Raw genomic sequence first — 14,453 nt, 5'->3', positions numbered from 1 at the left:
CTTTCCCAGTATGCACTGGGAACAATTTCCATTGGTTACCACATTTACTGGGGCTGAAGAGATCATTTGGTCCGGTGGTTTGGAAAAAAGATTTTCAATCTCTTAAAAGAAATCAAGATTTTGAATGTTTCCATCCCCATTTATGATGCAAAAAAATTCTATTTTTGGAAAAAACAAAACTTTAGGAAAAGTTTAATTTTGCATCAATGGAAATATTTCAGTTGTCAACTTTTCTTTCATTTATTTTAAAAAATTGCTTATATAAAAAGGTAAATTTCAAAAGAGTCACTTGCACGTAAATAATGATTGAATGGATTTTTCCCCAATATTTTACATGCAACATCATCAAAAATTGATAAAATTTCATATTTTTCTCTGTTTTATCGCAAATATTTCTACTAGCTCCACTACAAGATTATGAGAGCAAGGGGGAAAGCAAAGAGAATTTTTTCAGAGTCTTTTCCTTCTGACTGATCTCAGCTAATGAATATTAGCAGTTTCTGGTGTTGGGATGGCATGTAGAAGTCCTGCTCAGGGGGCAGAGCCCCACTATATGTATTGGTAATGAAACAATGGCCTCACTCCCAAACAGCTTACTGTCCCTAAGGCTATGACAAGTGATAGGAGAGTGTGCTTTGCAGAGAGCCAAGGGGACAGTGACACTAGTCTGAGTGGTAGACGTGCAGCATTCACAGTGTATTGCTGAGGACTCTCATGGTACCATGGCATAGGTCATTTATATGGAGAGGTTTAACTTGCTGGTTTTTATGGGGAGCTCCTCAAGTGTCTTTTAGCCCCTATAAATTTATGTGTGCAATTATGCAGGTGCTGTTAACTTCATGGGGCCCTTGAGTGATATCAGCTTTGCTTGCAAATAACTACAGCCCCCAAAAGGCAGCCTGTTACACCTGCCAATGATCTGTTGGCCCTGCAATGAAAGGCAGCACTTGAGAATCACCCATAAAGCCACAGAGAGAAGAAAAATCTGGTTTCTTAAATTCATTCTCATTCCTGTGAGCCTGGTGCCAGCTCTGATCCGATCTCCTTTCCCCAGCAATTTTTAAAAATTCTTTCATACCTCCCACTTGCACTGTATCATTCTTCACTACATCTGCTGAGCAGCTTTACATTATCAAGTGCTGCTGAAGTAGCTCGTTTGCAAGGCGGCAGGATGCGCTGCATGTAGATCAGAACATAAAGCTCCTTTGACTATCTCTAGGGCAAAGGAGACAGGCTAAAGTAGGGTGCCCTGGCCTAGCCATGGGACATTTCAAATGGACAGAAAGATCTAATCTAGGGGGTTTGTTTAGAGTTCAGTCTGCTGCCTCTGAAACTGCTGACCAAAAATCATGAACTGTTTAGCTGATATCCCAGCTTTCACCTGAAGTAGAGGCAGGATAAGAAATGCAAGGTATTCTATTCTGCACTTGGCTAACTAGAAAGCACTCATGTGCTACTTGTAAGTTTTAATTTATAGGCCCAAATTCCCTCGGCTTTAACAGGAACAAAAAGCACCTATTTCAAGGGGGCAGAAAATCACCCCCGCAATGTAAATAGCCAGCTCTTACTCAGCAGCGTTCCATGTTTGCACCATAAACTGTTTTGACCAATGACACAAGCCCAAAACTTTGTTAGAGGCAAACATTAAGTAAAAGAAACCATTTCTGCACCATCTTCACTAGGCCATGGGATGAAATTTTCCCTGCTACAGAGGGTCAGCGAAGACAGGTCAGCTACTAAAAGCCTCCTTGAAGCCATACAATGAAGGAAATCAATCCCCCAGGCTTGTTAAGCCGAATGTATTACAGGATGCTTTGACATTAAAAGAGCCAAGTTCCTTAGATCTCTCCGCATGAGAAGTGGCCTGTGATTCTCAAGGAGGACTTAAAAGTTGCAGGCTTGAAGCATCTACACACCTGCTCCTTGGAGTGTCAGAGCTTTGAGCTGACACTGCCATCTCTGAGACCTCAGGGGAATAAAAAAGCTGAAAGCACTCAGACTTACCCTTCTAGCATGGTAGATGCTGCTCCTAACTTTTCTGTGAATTGGTGACAGCAGAAGCCTGTGTTCTTAATAGATAGAGGAATCATGGCCAGAGATAAGATGGAAATGCTCCTGAAACTGGGAAGCCTGACAGGAAGAGAGATCTTCAGAGCCTGTATCAGTACTGTCCAGGCTCAAAACCCAGGCTAACGCAGAAAACTGCAAGAAGAAAGTCTTAATGGGGGCTAGGATGGTTGTATGAACTGGAAGTCCACAGTCCTGAGCTCAGTTCCCAGTTGTGATGAATGCTTCTGGGTGATCTTGGGTGAGGAAGAACCTTGGCTTCTCCATCTCCATAATGGCGAGAATTATCCTTTAGATGGGGAAGCAAAGCACATTTGGTGGCAGTAAGGATCCTTGCTAGAGAGGCAAGAGTTTCAGCAAGGACCTCTCTGATCTTTTCTTGTGAATTGGGATCATCTGCATTCATGGACGAGCTGGTTCATTGCATTCATCTCCTACTTCACACAAAGCCTTGGGGAGGTGCTTTTGGCAGGGTCCCAGGAGCAATGGGGGTTGGAGTTAGCACCCCACTGAAATGCACAGACTGTTTGCCTAACTTTGAGCTATCTTCTCAGACTATCCCCAAACTCAGCCAGACATCACTGTGGTTAGTGACTTTTTCAAGCTTTTCTTTACTGTCTTGTGGGCTGGAATTAGAATTATTCTTCAATGAGATCTTAGATGAGATGATGTCTTTCTGATGCGAGTCCAGGGGCTTGGGCCTTAACTCTGGTCTTATAGTAACTATGACATAATCTAGTCCTGAGCACATGTTTAGGGAAGTTTCCTTTCAAAAGCAAGAACTAGACTTCTCAAAAGTTTGCTACTAGTTGCTTTAGGAAGAGACAAAGTTAGAAATAAAGCACATATTTTTCCCTAGTGATGATGTATAATAATTGGAACAAGCAACTATTTGCTGAATTCTCTCTTGAATTTTTCCAGTCAAGACTGGGTGCTTTTCTGAAGATATAATTTAGTCAGTACAAGTTACTGAGCTCAATGCAAGAGTAAGTACAAGGACCAAGTGCAACTCGGGCCCCCTGATATGGAGGAGACCACCTTCCCACCACCTAAGACAGGGCCTGAGATTGAGGTTATGGTCACCACCTCCCTTGATGTGCCAGGAATCTCACTCCCAGAAAAAAAAAGTTAGCTGGTACCACCACTGAGGAGAACCAGGGATGGCATGGCTGTCCTGCAGTAGAGGAGCCCATGGAGGAGATCCCCCACTCTGCCGACCATGACCTGTCCCCAACACCACAAACGTTGAGGCACAGACCTTGGCCACCCTTGGGGTGGGTCTGGTGGTGGATCTGTCCCTCTCAAACCATCTGGGGGAAGTAGGATCCCTGGGATCACAATGGGGGTCCCTTCCCCAAAGCTCCACGAAGGGTACCATCACTGAACTGTCTCCTCTAGCCCCAATCAAAGCCATTCCTGCCATGGGCCCCAGCATGTCCCGTGGCCCCAGTACAGATGGGAGAGAAAACCTTCCCAGTCCTGAGGGGTACCCTGCACAACCTCCCCTGCCATTTGCCTTGTCACTTCCCATGCTGCTCCTTCCCCCGCTCCAAGGGGCTGCAGCTCTGCTTCCCCCAGCATCAGGAGATGTAGTGGACTAGGTGGTTTATGCAGTGCTCCACCAGGCCTCTGCGTGCACAGGGGTGGAGGAGGGGGAAGCACCCACCCCACCTGGCAGGAGGAGCCCATCGAGCCAGAGGACCAAGAGGAGGACAACCAGGAGTCTGTGGGCAGCACAGAGCCTGCAGACCTGTTGGCCCCAGCGATCCCCAGAGAGGAGCTTTTCCAATTCCTGGAGAGCACACTTTGCTCCAGGAAGAAGGAGCAGCTTACCCATGACCACTGGGGGATTTCCATCAAGTTCTCAACACAGTGAAGGCTCTAGTGGGGTAAGACAAGGCGCATAAGCATCAGAAACTACCAGTGGGCCCTCAGCTCCCACAACACCCTCTGCACCTATGGGAGTGTGTTGGGATTGCTGACGGGTCCTGCAGTTGGGGTTGTCTCCCACAGAAGCCCCACTAAGCCTAACAACACCCCCATCCCCTACCCATGACATCCCGCACTGTGGTGACACTCAAAATTCACAGCTGCAAGACAGGTCTCCACAGGTGCCAGGTACCCCCCTTCTTCTGGGAGGGGGAGTACTCTGTGCTTTTCCTGCAGGAAACCCACGCACCTACCTTAAGTGTGCCAGGTTGCAGCCCCTCCACCGCCTCCTCCAGAAACTCCTGCCGAGGTTCTGGATGCACTTCTCCCCACACCTTTTGTTGTTATGCACTTACCACCTGTGGCCCCACCAAACCCCAGGACCTCCTGGTCAACCTCCTCCTGACCCTCGTCAAGCTGGCCATCTACAAGACCAGGAGGGAAGCTGTAACCAGGAGGAACCCGGGTGGGTGTGGGGCTGTTTTTCTGCCACTTCTCCTCTCACGTCTCTGGGCAGAGTTTCACTGGTCAGCATCCACAGGCTCCCTTGGCTCATTCAGGGGGTGGTGAGCACTGACTGATGTGCTCTGTTCAGTGTCTCCTTCCAGATCCCTTGTTATTAACCTATGACCTCACTCCCCTTCCTTTTTTCTATGATTTTTCCACTGGAATTAGTTGGTGTGTCCCAAGTGAGGACACATCAAGTCTCAAGTGAGGACACATCAAATTTTATCTGGAGAGGTAGTGGAAGTTTGTAAGACTCCATCCTTGGAAGTTTGTAAGACCAGCTAATAAAGCCTTGGCTGGGATGATGTATTTGGGGCTGGTCCTGCTTTGAGCAGGGGGTTGGACTAGATGTGACCTCCTGAGGTGCCTTCCAACCCTCATTTTCTATGAGTTTATGTTTTTATAAGTGGCCTCCTTTATTAAAGGAGGCATAGGTGGGCCTAAGCCCATGATCTTTTAGCACATCAAATAGACCTGTGTCACACAGTGGCAGAGGGTGGAGTCTGAAACGAAAAGTGAACAGGGTATGACCAGGGGTTTAGGTTGTAGTCGTATTGGTATAAGGACATAGGCAAACAAGGTTGCTTGGGTGAATTTGATATCTTTTATTAGACGAACCCAAATAGTTGGAGAATAGTTATTAAGCAAGCTTTCGGGTTCAAAAACTCTTCATCAGGCTAAGGGTATGACCAGGGTTTTTTCCATTTGCGGCATCCAGCATTTAAAGTCTAAGAAGGTCTGATTCAGAGGCTGTGCACCCTTGCCTCCACTGTACTCTGTAGTCAGAGAGGGGGCTGGAGGAGGGAGCAGGAAGTTAGAGAGGGAGGTGTTTTGCCCAAGGTCACACAGCAGGTGCAGCAGAGGCAACTTTCCTCAATCAAAGGACAGTGCACTCTATAATGTCACATTTCCTGTGGATTTTCTCAGCCTCTTTCAACTTAGTGACAGGAACCAGCTGTAGATGCTGGGAAAGCGGCCACAGCAGCAGCAGGACTACTTTTATAATTGCCTCTACCTAATTAAGCTGTATGTTCAAATAGACCCAACAGGAATCCTCTTGCCATTTGCCCACTCCCCATGCTAAGGTATGTATCCTCCCCTGCAACATCCTTTACCCAAGTCCTCCTCAGTTCAAGACTCTGGGACTGAAGTTGCTGACCTGCTTGAGGCTGGTGTGATGCCACTGATTTCCGTGGAGTTCATCATGACTGGGCTTCATTGTGAATTATATCTGGGGACAGATCTGGGAGAGCGCAGCTGTGTGGATGCATTCCCCGCCCCAAGCCCCTTTTTGATTCCTGCTTCATCCAGCCTTTAAAACCAACTGCCTAGAAGGGGCAGCAACATTTCTATTCAGGCATCACTAAGGGAATCAATTGGCTTTCTGGCTCAACATAACCTACCTGATTCCTTCTAATCTCTTTTTGCTCCACAGGTGTTAATGGCCCTTTCTCCTTTTTAATGGTCTTAATGTTCCACTAGTCAACATATCTTTTCTTTGCAATTTTGCTGTCTGTTAGCTGTTCCTGGTAATGTCTCTCTTATATTTCATAGTCCTGCAGACTGCTTTTTTTAACTCTAGCTAAAAACCTTAACTTAGGTGTGTTAATATTAACTCATGTGTAAAAATGACTCATAGTCAAATATTGGAGGCACTGCCAAGATTCTCAAGAAGTCTAGATTTTGTTTTATGAATCTGGATGAGAGATGGGAACTGCAATGACTACAGGACTAATAAAACGATACCTTTTGATTATTTTTACTATTTTTTGCTTGTAAACTTAATATATATTTTTAAAAATTAGCACACCTTCCAATAAAATTATATTTGTTTTTGCTTTGGTCTGAAAGTGAATAATATAATGTGAGGCCCTCTAGCTCATTACTGAAGCTTCTAGTTTCTCTGTAGCTGGAGAAAAATGTGTTGTCTTACATAGGATGCTGTGCCACACCATCTGCATCCCGCTTTTCAAAATCCTAGCTCCACCCATGATTACATCAGCATTACTTGTGGTCACTTCGGCCACTTTTACACATGCTCCGATGCGTGCTGATTATAATGTGTTGGAGCGGACTTGATTAATCGGTCAAGTCGGCTGGGGCGCTCTAATCAGAACCGTCCAGCATACTGCACCGTCTCGTGTATTCAGCATCCCCGCATTTCAAAATGGAGGTGGGGGCACTTTAACTAAACTTCATTCGATCAATACACAATATGCTGCCAGTGAGTGGCCTTCCAATAGCCGCTCTAATTAAAATGCTCCCCACAACCCCAGAGCACATGTATGCGTGCTGTCAGATCTTATGGGCACTGCTCATCATCTCTTTGCGCAATGGGCCTGTATCTCCTTTCAGGTACGCTGGTGTGAATCAGAATGAACTCCTTTGAAATCAATGGGGTGCGATGAAGTACTGCAGTTTAGAATCAGACTATTATACTTGACCCTTCATATTCAAAGACTTGTTCTCCTGGCTTGATTTTTTCTTGTAGGCTGGAAAGAACTTAAAGAGTAATAGTGGAGGCGGGCAGCAAGACTCCTGGATTCTACACTTGTCTCTTTCTCTGACTTGTATCTTGTATATGGGCAAGGCAATTAGCAGCCATCTGTCTCATTTATAGCATCAATAATATGGGGCATGGTAATCAGATATGGGTCAGAGATGCACGATTCAATACAGGTAAAATCTAGATGTTGATTTTCAATAAGTCTTGGAACACTAGGGAAGTTCCAGGAGACCAACAGAAAGCTAATGTTGTGCCAATATTTAAGGAGGATAAACAGGATGGCCTGAGTAATTATAGATCTGTCAGCCTGACATCAATCCTGAGCAAAGTAATGGAATGCCTGGTACAGGACTTGATTAATAAAAAATTACAGGAGGATAATATAATAAATACCAATCGACATGGATATATGGAAAATAGCTTTTGTCAAACCACTCTGATACCTTTTTTTGATGAGATTATAAATTTGGTTGATAAAGGTATTAGTGTCGCTGTAATATACCTAGACTTCTTCAAGACTGGGTATTGCATGACACGTTGATTAAGAAACTAGAATGATCTGAAATCAACACAGTACATGGTAAGTAGATTAAAAATTGGCCAGCTGGCAGGTCTTGAAATGTAACTGCAAATGGGAAGTGATCACTGTGTAGGTATGTCTGCCGGGATTGGCTCTTGACCCTACCCTAGTGGAAATTTGTATCAATGCCCTGGAAGAAAGCATCAAGTTATTATTGGTATAGCTTGCAGGTGACACAAAGATTGAAGGGATAATAAATAACGAAGAGGAAAAGTCATCCCTACATATTCATCTAGATCTCTTGATAAATTGGGTAGAATCAAACAATGCTTGTTCTGATATGAACCAATATAAAAGCACACAAAGAATGCAGGCAGTTCTTACAGGATGGAAGGCTCTTTTCTAGAAATCAATGATCCAAAAATGTATATGTATCATGGTGAATATTCAGCTGAACATGAGTTTCCAGTACAACAGCATGACGAGAAGGGCTAACACACTCCTGGCATGTAGGGCAATATTGAATAGGAGAAGGGAGGTGATATTAGATATGTGTTTGACTTTGCTGTGACCACTACTTGAATAGCAAGTCCAGTTCTGTTGTAAAAAATTCAGGGAAAGTATTGAGAGATCGAGCAGATTGATTAGGCAGAAGAGTTTTTGTATCTAGGTTCAGTCATTAATCAAGATAATACAGATGAACTGGATATTTGAATGAGATTAAGCATAGCAAGAACAGCCATGGCAAACTCATCAAGTATGTAGAAGAATAGGGGAGTCAATATGAAAATAAAAAGTCAGACTTTTGAAAGCAGTTGTGTGCTGGCAGCCACATGTATCTGCAAAAGTTGGACCTTGAAAAGGAAAAATTCAGAGACTAGAAACATTCAAAATGAAATTTTATCAAAAATATTGTGAATTCCAAACGTTTATAATGACCAGGTGTCATAGAAAATGTGTGTGACAAGAAACCTTATCAACAGAAGAAAAGGATATCAACTTTCCAAATAGTCTTTGGACTTATAGTTAGAAAAGAAGGGGACTGCCTGGAGAAGAAAAATATGTAAAGATGTGTGAATGTATGAGGCACGGAAGAGTGAGAAGAGCATGGATATAGGCATGAAGGAGTAGATGAAACTGGGGATCAAGTAGGCAACAAGATTAGTAATGACCAGACAGTAGATGACAGTGATGTTGATAGGTTGGAAAAGGTTCAGAAAAGAGCCACAAAATTATTAGAGGCCTAGAAAATATTCTTTATAATAAAGGTTACAGGATGATTTGATCACAATCTATAAGAATATATACAAAGAACACGTATTTGATAATAGAGGGCTCTTCAGTCTAATGGTCAAGGTCTAATGGCTGGAAATTGAAGGCAGGTAGATTTAGATTCAAAATAAGTTGTAATTAACCACTGGAACAACTTACCAAGTGTTGTAGTGGATTTCCCATTACTGGAAGAGTTTATTGGATTGGATGCATTTATTTATACCATAGTTCAAACAAGAGTGAATCCAGAGAAGTCTTAATAGGCTGAGTTGTACGAGAAGTCAGACTACATTCACACAATGATAATTTCTGGCTGTATAATGTATTAATATAAATCAAAAACTTTTCCAAACCCTAGACTTTCCCAAATCCCTAGTTTGGCTTAGCTGATCAGAGAGAGGGTCAACATTTAGGTTGATCGGTATATTTACGTGAAATCCAGGGTATTTCAATTCACCTGTAAGAAGATGCGTGATTAAATCATTTCGTCTTTTTCCTATGGAATGAGGAATATAATTACAAGTGCTTAGAATGTTTTTTTTCTGCAGCAAAATACCACATATTTTTAGCACCAAATTGCCAAAAACTGAAAAAAAAACCTGGCCAAGTAGAGCTGAAAGCTTATCAACTCCAGACTGCTAAAAACCAAAATGTATTTAAATATTTTGCTTAATATACTGAGATTTAGGATAAGACATTTTTAAAAAAAATCAAACCAGCAGAGACTTTCTGTGATTTATTTATTTTTTTTAGAAAAGTCATTTTTCTGATACAATAAAATGGTGATGGAAAATGTTCACCCAGCCTCAGGATAGAGACTCATGTGTGATTATGTTTATTAATTACCCTGAAACTTCATCAACTTAACATTAAGTGTATCCACCACTAACTTGTACCCTTCCAGAATGTGGAGGAGCCAGAACTCAAACTCTTGAAAACCAGATGATACCCAGCTGAGGCACACGCCAACCCAAAAACACATCCTCACCCCTGCCTTCTGGAGTTGGCTATGACTCCTGCACATGGGCCAGAGAAATGGGTGCCATAATAATCAGAAACAAGCAAGGCTCGGAGGCATATCTACACCACTCCCCCAGCACTCCCAGGTAGTGCTGCTCTTGCAAACACCCCACCCACCTGCTCCCTCAAAACCCAGAAAGGAGGTGGTGAAACCACTGAGGGATGCCCTACTACTGCCAGTGTTAGGAACTCTGGAGGCCAAGGTCTCTGGAGTTGTGGTGGGGCTCTCCAGGACTGAGAGCCCCAGGAGAAAGGCTTCACCAGGAGAAAGGTGGATGGAGTGTACTTGAGAACAGTGCTCCTGGGGAGTACCAGTAAAGATATAACCTGAGGTCAGATTCCTCCCTTGGGTTGTAGTCACAACTCAGCTATAAACCAACTAACAAAAGGAGTCGTGAGCTTGACTGGCAGTGCACCCTGGTGGGAAAGGAGAATTGCATACAAAGTAATGCCAAGTATTAGTCACAGGAGAATGAAAGGTCACGGGTGTTGGCAATCAGAGAAGGAGCTGCATGGTGCCAGAGCTGTACAAAGTGCTCTGTGAGTAACTGGGGGTCCACTTCAGCAGCAGTTTCCATTATGGATGTCCCTTCAGTGTCCTGAAGCCTCCTCTGAATGTTGCCCACCCTGCCATCAAAGGATTTGATCAAGCTTCTCCTTCAAATGCATTCGATGGCTGCTGATCCGAAGCAGCTCAGGAGCAACCTCTCGGATCTGACAGCTTGACAGATGGATCATTTGCACCCTGATATCACACATGCCCCCTGTCCTGGCCCTGAGAGGCTGCACCAATCACAAATCAAGCCTTGAAGGGAGATGATGAACAGCCACTTGTTTCCTGGAGGTGAAAACAAAACCAGAAAGAAAAAAAAGGCAAGGAAGTGAAAAGAAAAATTCTTTTGTTAGGAGAAAAGATCTTCTACTTGGGATTTCCTTTGTTAGTTTCCTCATTTGGCTGGTCTCCAGAGGTAGTGCAGGTATTTTGCATTTTGACCCGGCCTTCTGAGCAACCCGTGGTGTCCTCCAAGAGGTGATCTGTGACCACTCGTAACCAGGGGTGGGTGAATGCGGGGTGCAAGAATGGTAGCTGCCACTGCCGCTGCCCCAGTTGCCACGGCCTCCCAAGTGCAAAACTTCCTAGTTATGCCTTCTCTGTGACACTAATAATAAATATATTTCACTCTCATTGGGTAAACTTCTGTGCAGAGGGCCCGGCACAAGGTCTAAGTGCCAGTTACACGACAGCCACACCTAAAGGGGGTAACTTCACTGCTGTGTTAGCTTTCCTTTGACTTTCCTAGAAGCCTTTGCAGATACAGATCCAGCCGCATTGCTCCGATCCCCACTGTGATGAGGCGAGTAGTATAATCCCCACATCATGAAGAAAGATATTTAGGCGCTCAGTGTGAAGAGTCAGATCATCAAAGGTATCTAGGCCCCTAAATGATCAGTGGGCATCTAGTGGGATTTTCAAAAGCACCCAGGCAATTTTCTGGGAGTTAGGCACCTGATCAGCCTAGGCTCTACTAGACCTCTAACTGAATCTTAGGTATCTAAATACCTTTAACAAGTGACTTGTCTGAGATCAATGAGAGCTTGATTCTGCTCAGTCCACGTGTGCCAGAAGGTGCATATAGACAGCAGGAAAAATGGATCAAGCAAGACTGAGAGAGGAGGGGATCCTGACCAGGCGCTCTGCTCTGCGCCTGACCGTATGAGGGACCCGCATTAGGGGAACGTGGAAACCCTTCATCAGCACAAGGAGAATCGTGTGTACTCTTCTCTCTCAGGACGTGGCTCTTCTCTGCCTATGTCCCACCTCTTTGTACCTGGGTCTCATGAGCATTATAGTTCACATTACTCAAACCCAATTCAGCGGCCTCTATCCCAACAATAACTGGCCCCAATTACCCAACAATAACTGTGGACCCGAGTCTCATCCACGCGGTTTCTGATCATGATTTCTCCTGTCCCAGAATGGGGGAAGACAGCAGTTGGATCTCTTTAGCCAGGAATTTGCCACAGCCCTCCATCTCCTTACAAACCTCCAGCCATGACCTTAGTTCAGAAGGCATAGAGATGGCTGAAGGTGAGAGGGGCCCCTCAAATTCAGGGCTTCTCCATTGACTTTATTCCAGTTTTACACTGGCAAAGCTAAGACCATAGCCTTCTCCTATGTCCCAAGGGAGAGAATTCAGAAGCCCAGACAGTAAAAGCTCAGTGCCCATCCTTTGCTAAAAGCCTACTGGCTTAAGAAAGAGATGTTCCCTCTAGGAGCCTCTCCTTTCTCTGATGAGGTGGAGCTGTGCCCCTCTCACCTTTCAACCACTGGGAGCACCAGATAAAAGCAGCAGCAGGGGGAACAGACTGACTCTTTACTTTACTTTCTCCCCCTGTCAAACAAATGGGCTACTTTAAAACTTTTCTGCAGTGAGCACATAAGGCTCAAAGGGGAACTCGCTTGGCTCCTGCAATCCAATGCCCAAAAAGAATGTGCGCTCAATGTGGGGAATTTAATTCTGCTCTTTCTCATTTCAGATCAGAGTCTGTGTCAGCAGGGTACTGTTACAACAAGAGACTTTATTACAGCTTATCCAACACTCGGCAAGTTCTGAATCTTAAAGAGAACTGTTTTGTACTACAAAGATTAGTGCTCTACCCTGAATGCTAATACACACACGTGCATGCACACACACACACACACACACACACAGAGAGAATCAAAAGGGAAGACAGTAAAGCATTTTGGAATGTTAAAAAATTGCTACAAAATTTGTGGAGGTTTTGTTTTGTTTTATGTTTGAAGCTCCAATGTCAGACATTTTGTCCCTGTTTTAATTATTGAAGGGAATAGCTTCTTTCCATCAACCCATTTCTTGCAGGTAATAAAAAGGAAGAAGAAGAAACAGTTAGACAAACACATCTGATTTTTAAGAATCCCTCAAGAATAGAGTCTTGTCTTAGTTACACTCTTGTAAATAAGATGTTGCTTGAGTGTCAAAAAGAAAGATTACTCCCAGGTTAACCTGTGAAATCACTCACAGATATATGCATCTTTCTTAGTATTTGTGTGGTCTCTCATCATCATAGTAGCTAAGCACCTTACTGACTTGAATGCATTTATCCTCACAATGCTGTTTGTGAAGTAGAGCACGGATATTATCTCTGTTTTATAAATGAAAAACTGAGGCACAGAGAGTAGTTGCCCCAGGTCATCCATCAAGTCTTGAGCTGGGGCCAGGTCTCCTGAATCAAATCATGCAACTACCTTTCTTTCTCAAGAGTTTAGAAAGATTCAGAAATGGATCAGCTTGTTAGGTGGAGAGCAGTCATATCCAAACTGATGCTGGCAAAGATTAAATAAATCCAAGCCATGACAAAGGGGAATGAGCCAAAGGAACTGCTGAACGGATTGATTGAGAAGAAAAATTTCCCTGGGATATGTTGCACATAAATTTTTAGTGAAGCAGGTTTTTGTGCTCTCCTCAGAAGCATCATCTGCTTTTAGCTATTGTCAGAGACAGGATACAGGACTGGCTAGACAGTGTAGCTAATCCAGTCTGGTGGTGTCTATATTCCCTGCTTCCTGTAATTGGGATTTGCCCTTCAGGGCAACCACAACACTAGCAGTCTACAGTGAGGGAACCAAAAGTTGATGCATGATTCCATCAGGGAATACCATAAATCCTGTTTATTGACCTTCATGACATGCTGCAAAACCCCATCTCACCTCCCTGGGGGGAACTGGAAGCATGGAATAAAGGTTGCTGCTAGTTTATTGGCAGGTATGTTCGGTTTTTTATCACACTGGATTTCTAGGTGATATTTTAATTGATTTTTAAGTGTTAATGGGATTGACCAGTGAGAACTAGTGGGCTGGAGAAAACATCACCATTCTGGCCAGGACCGGAACTTAATTAAGGAGGCATCAAGAACTAAAGAGCCAGCTTTTTCAAGTTAATGTGTAACAGTCTCATCTGCTTGGCGGGTTGGGCATGGAGAGGGATACAGAACGCAAGCTGACCAATGCATTAGGGAGACAAGCGGAAAGACAGAATAAAAGGAAGGAAGGAAACTGGCAAAACATTCCTACCTCAGCAGCTTGGCACATCACATGCATTTTTGGATGTAAAAGTAACACTCTGCAACAGCGCACACCCATTCGCAGAACAATGAGACAGGGGTGCTGCATTTTTAGGCTCATCCCTTGAACCCTCATAGTTTTACTTAAGCAGGTCTATCACTCACCCCTTTAAACTCAAAGAAAGCAGCTGATCACCTAAACTGTGATACTAGTCCTTTATAGAGGGCTTTGCATTTGTAATCCTGAAAGTAATGCATTTAAGATGTTATTTTAACCATCATCCACAGATGTCCAAAAGGGACCACTACATCACCCAGTTTGAAGTCTTGTCTAGCACAAGCCAAATAATTCATTTAATTACTTCTGGACTGAGCCTAATAATGTGTGTTTGACTGATTAAACCAGGTCTTTCAAAAAGACATCCAGTCTTTGCAAATATAAAAAGGAGGGGCAGGGGGGAAGGGTGAGGAGGGGGGGAGACTTCTCCTTTCTCTAATAGTTTGTTCCAATACCGAATCTCCCTCCTTCTTATAACATATGCCTTATTT

This window comes from Alligator mississippiensis, chromosome 16 (genome assembly GCF_030867095.1).
Source record: "Alligator mississippiensis isolate rAllMis1 chromosome 16, rAllMis1, whole genome shotgun sequence".
NCBI lineage: Eukaryota > Metazoa > Chordata > Crocodylia > Alligatoridae > Alligator > Alligator mississippiensis.
This window is presented reverse-complemented; position numbering follows the sequence as displayed.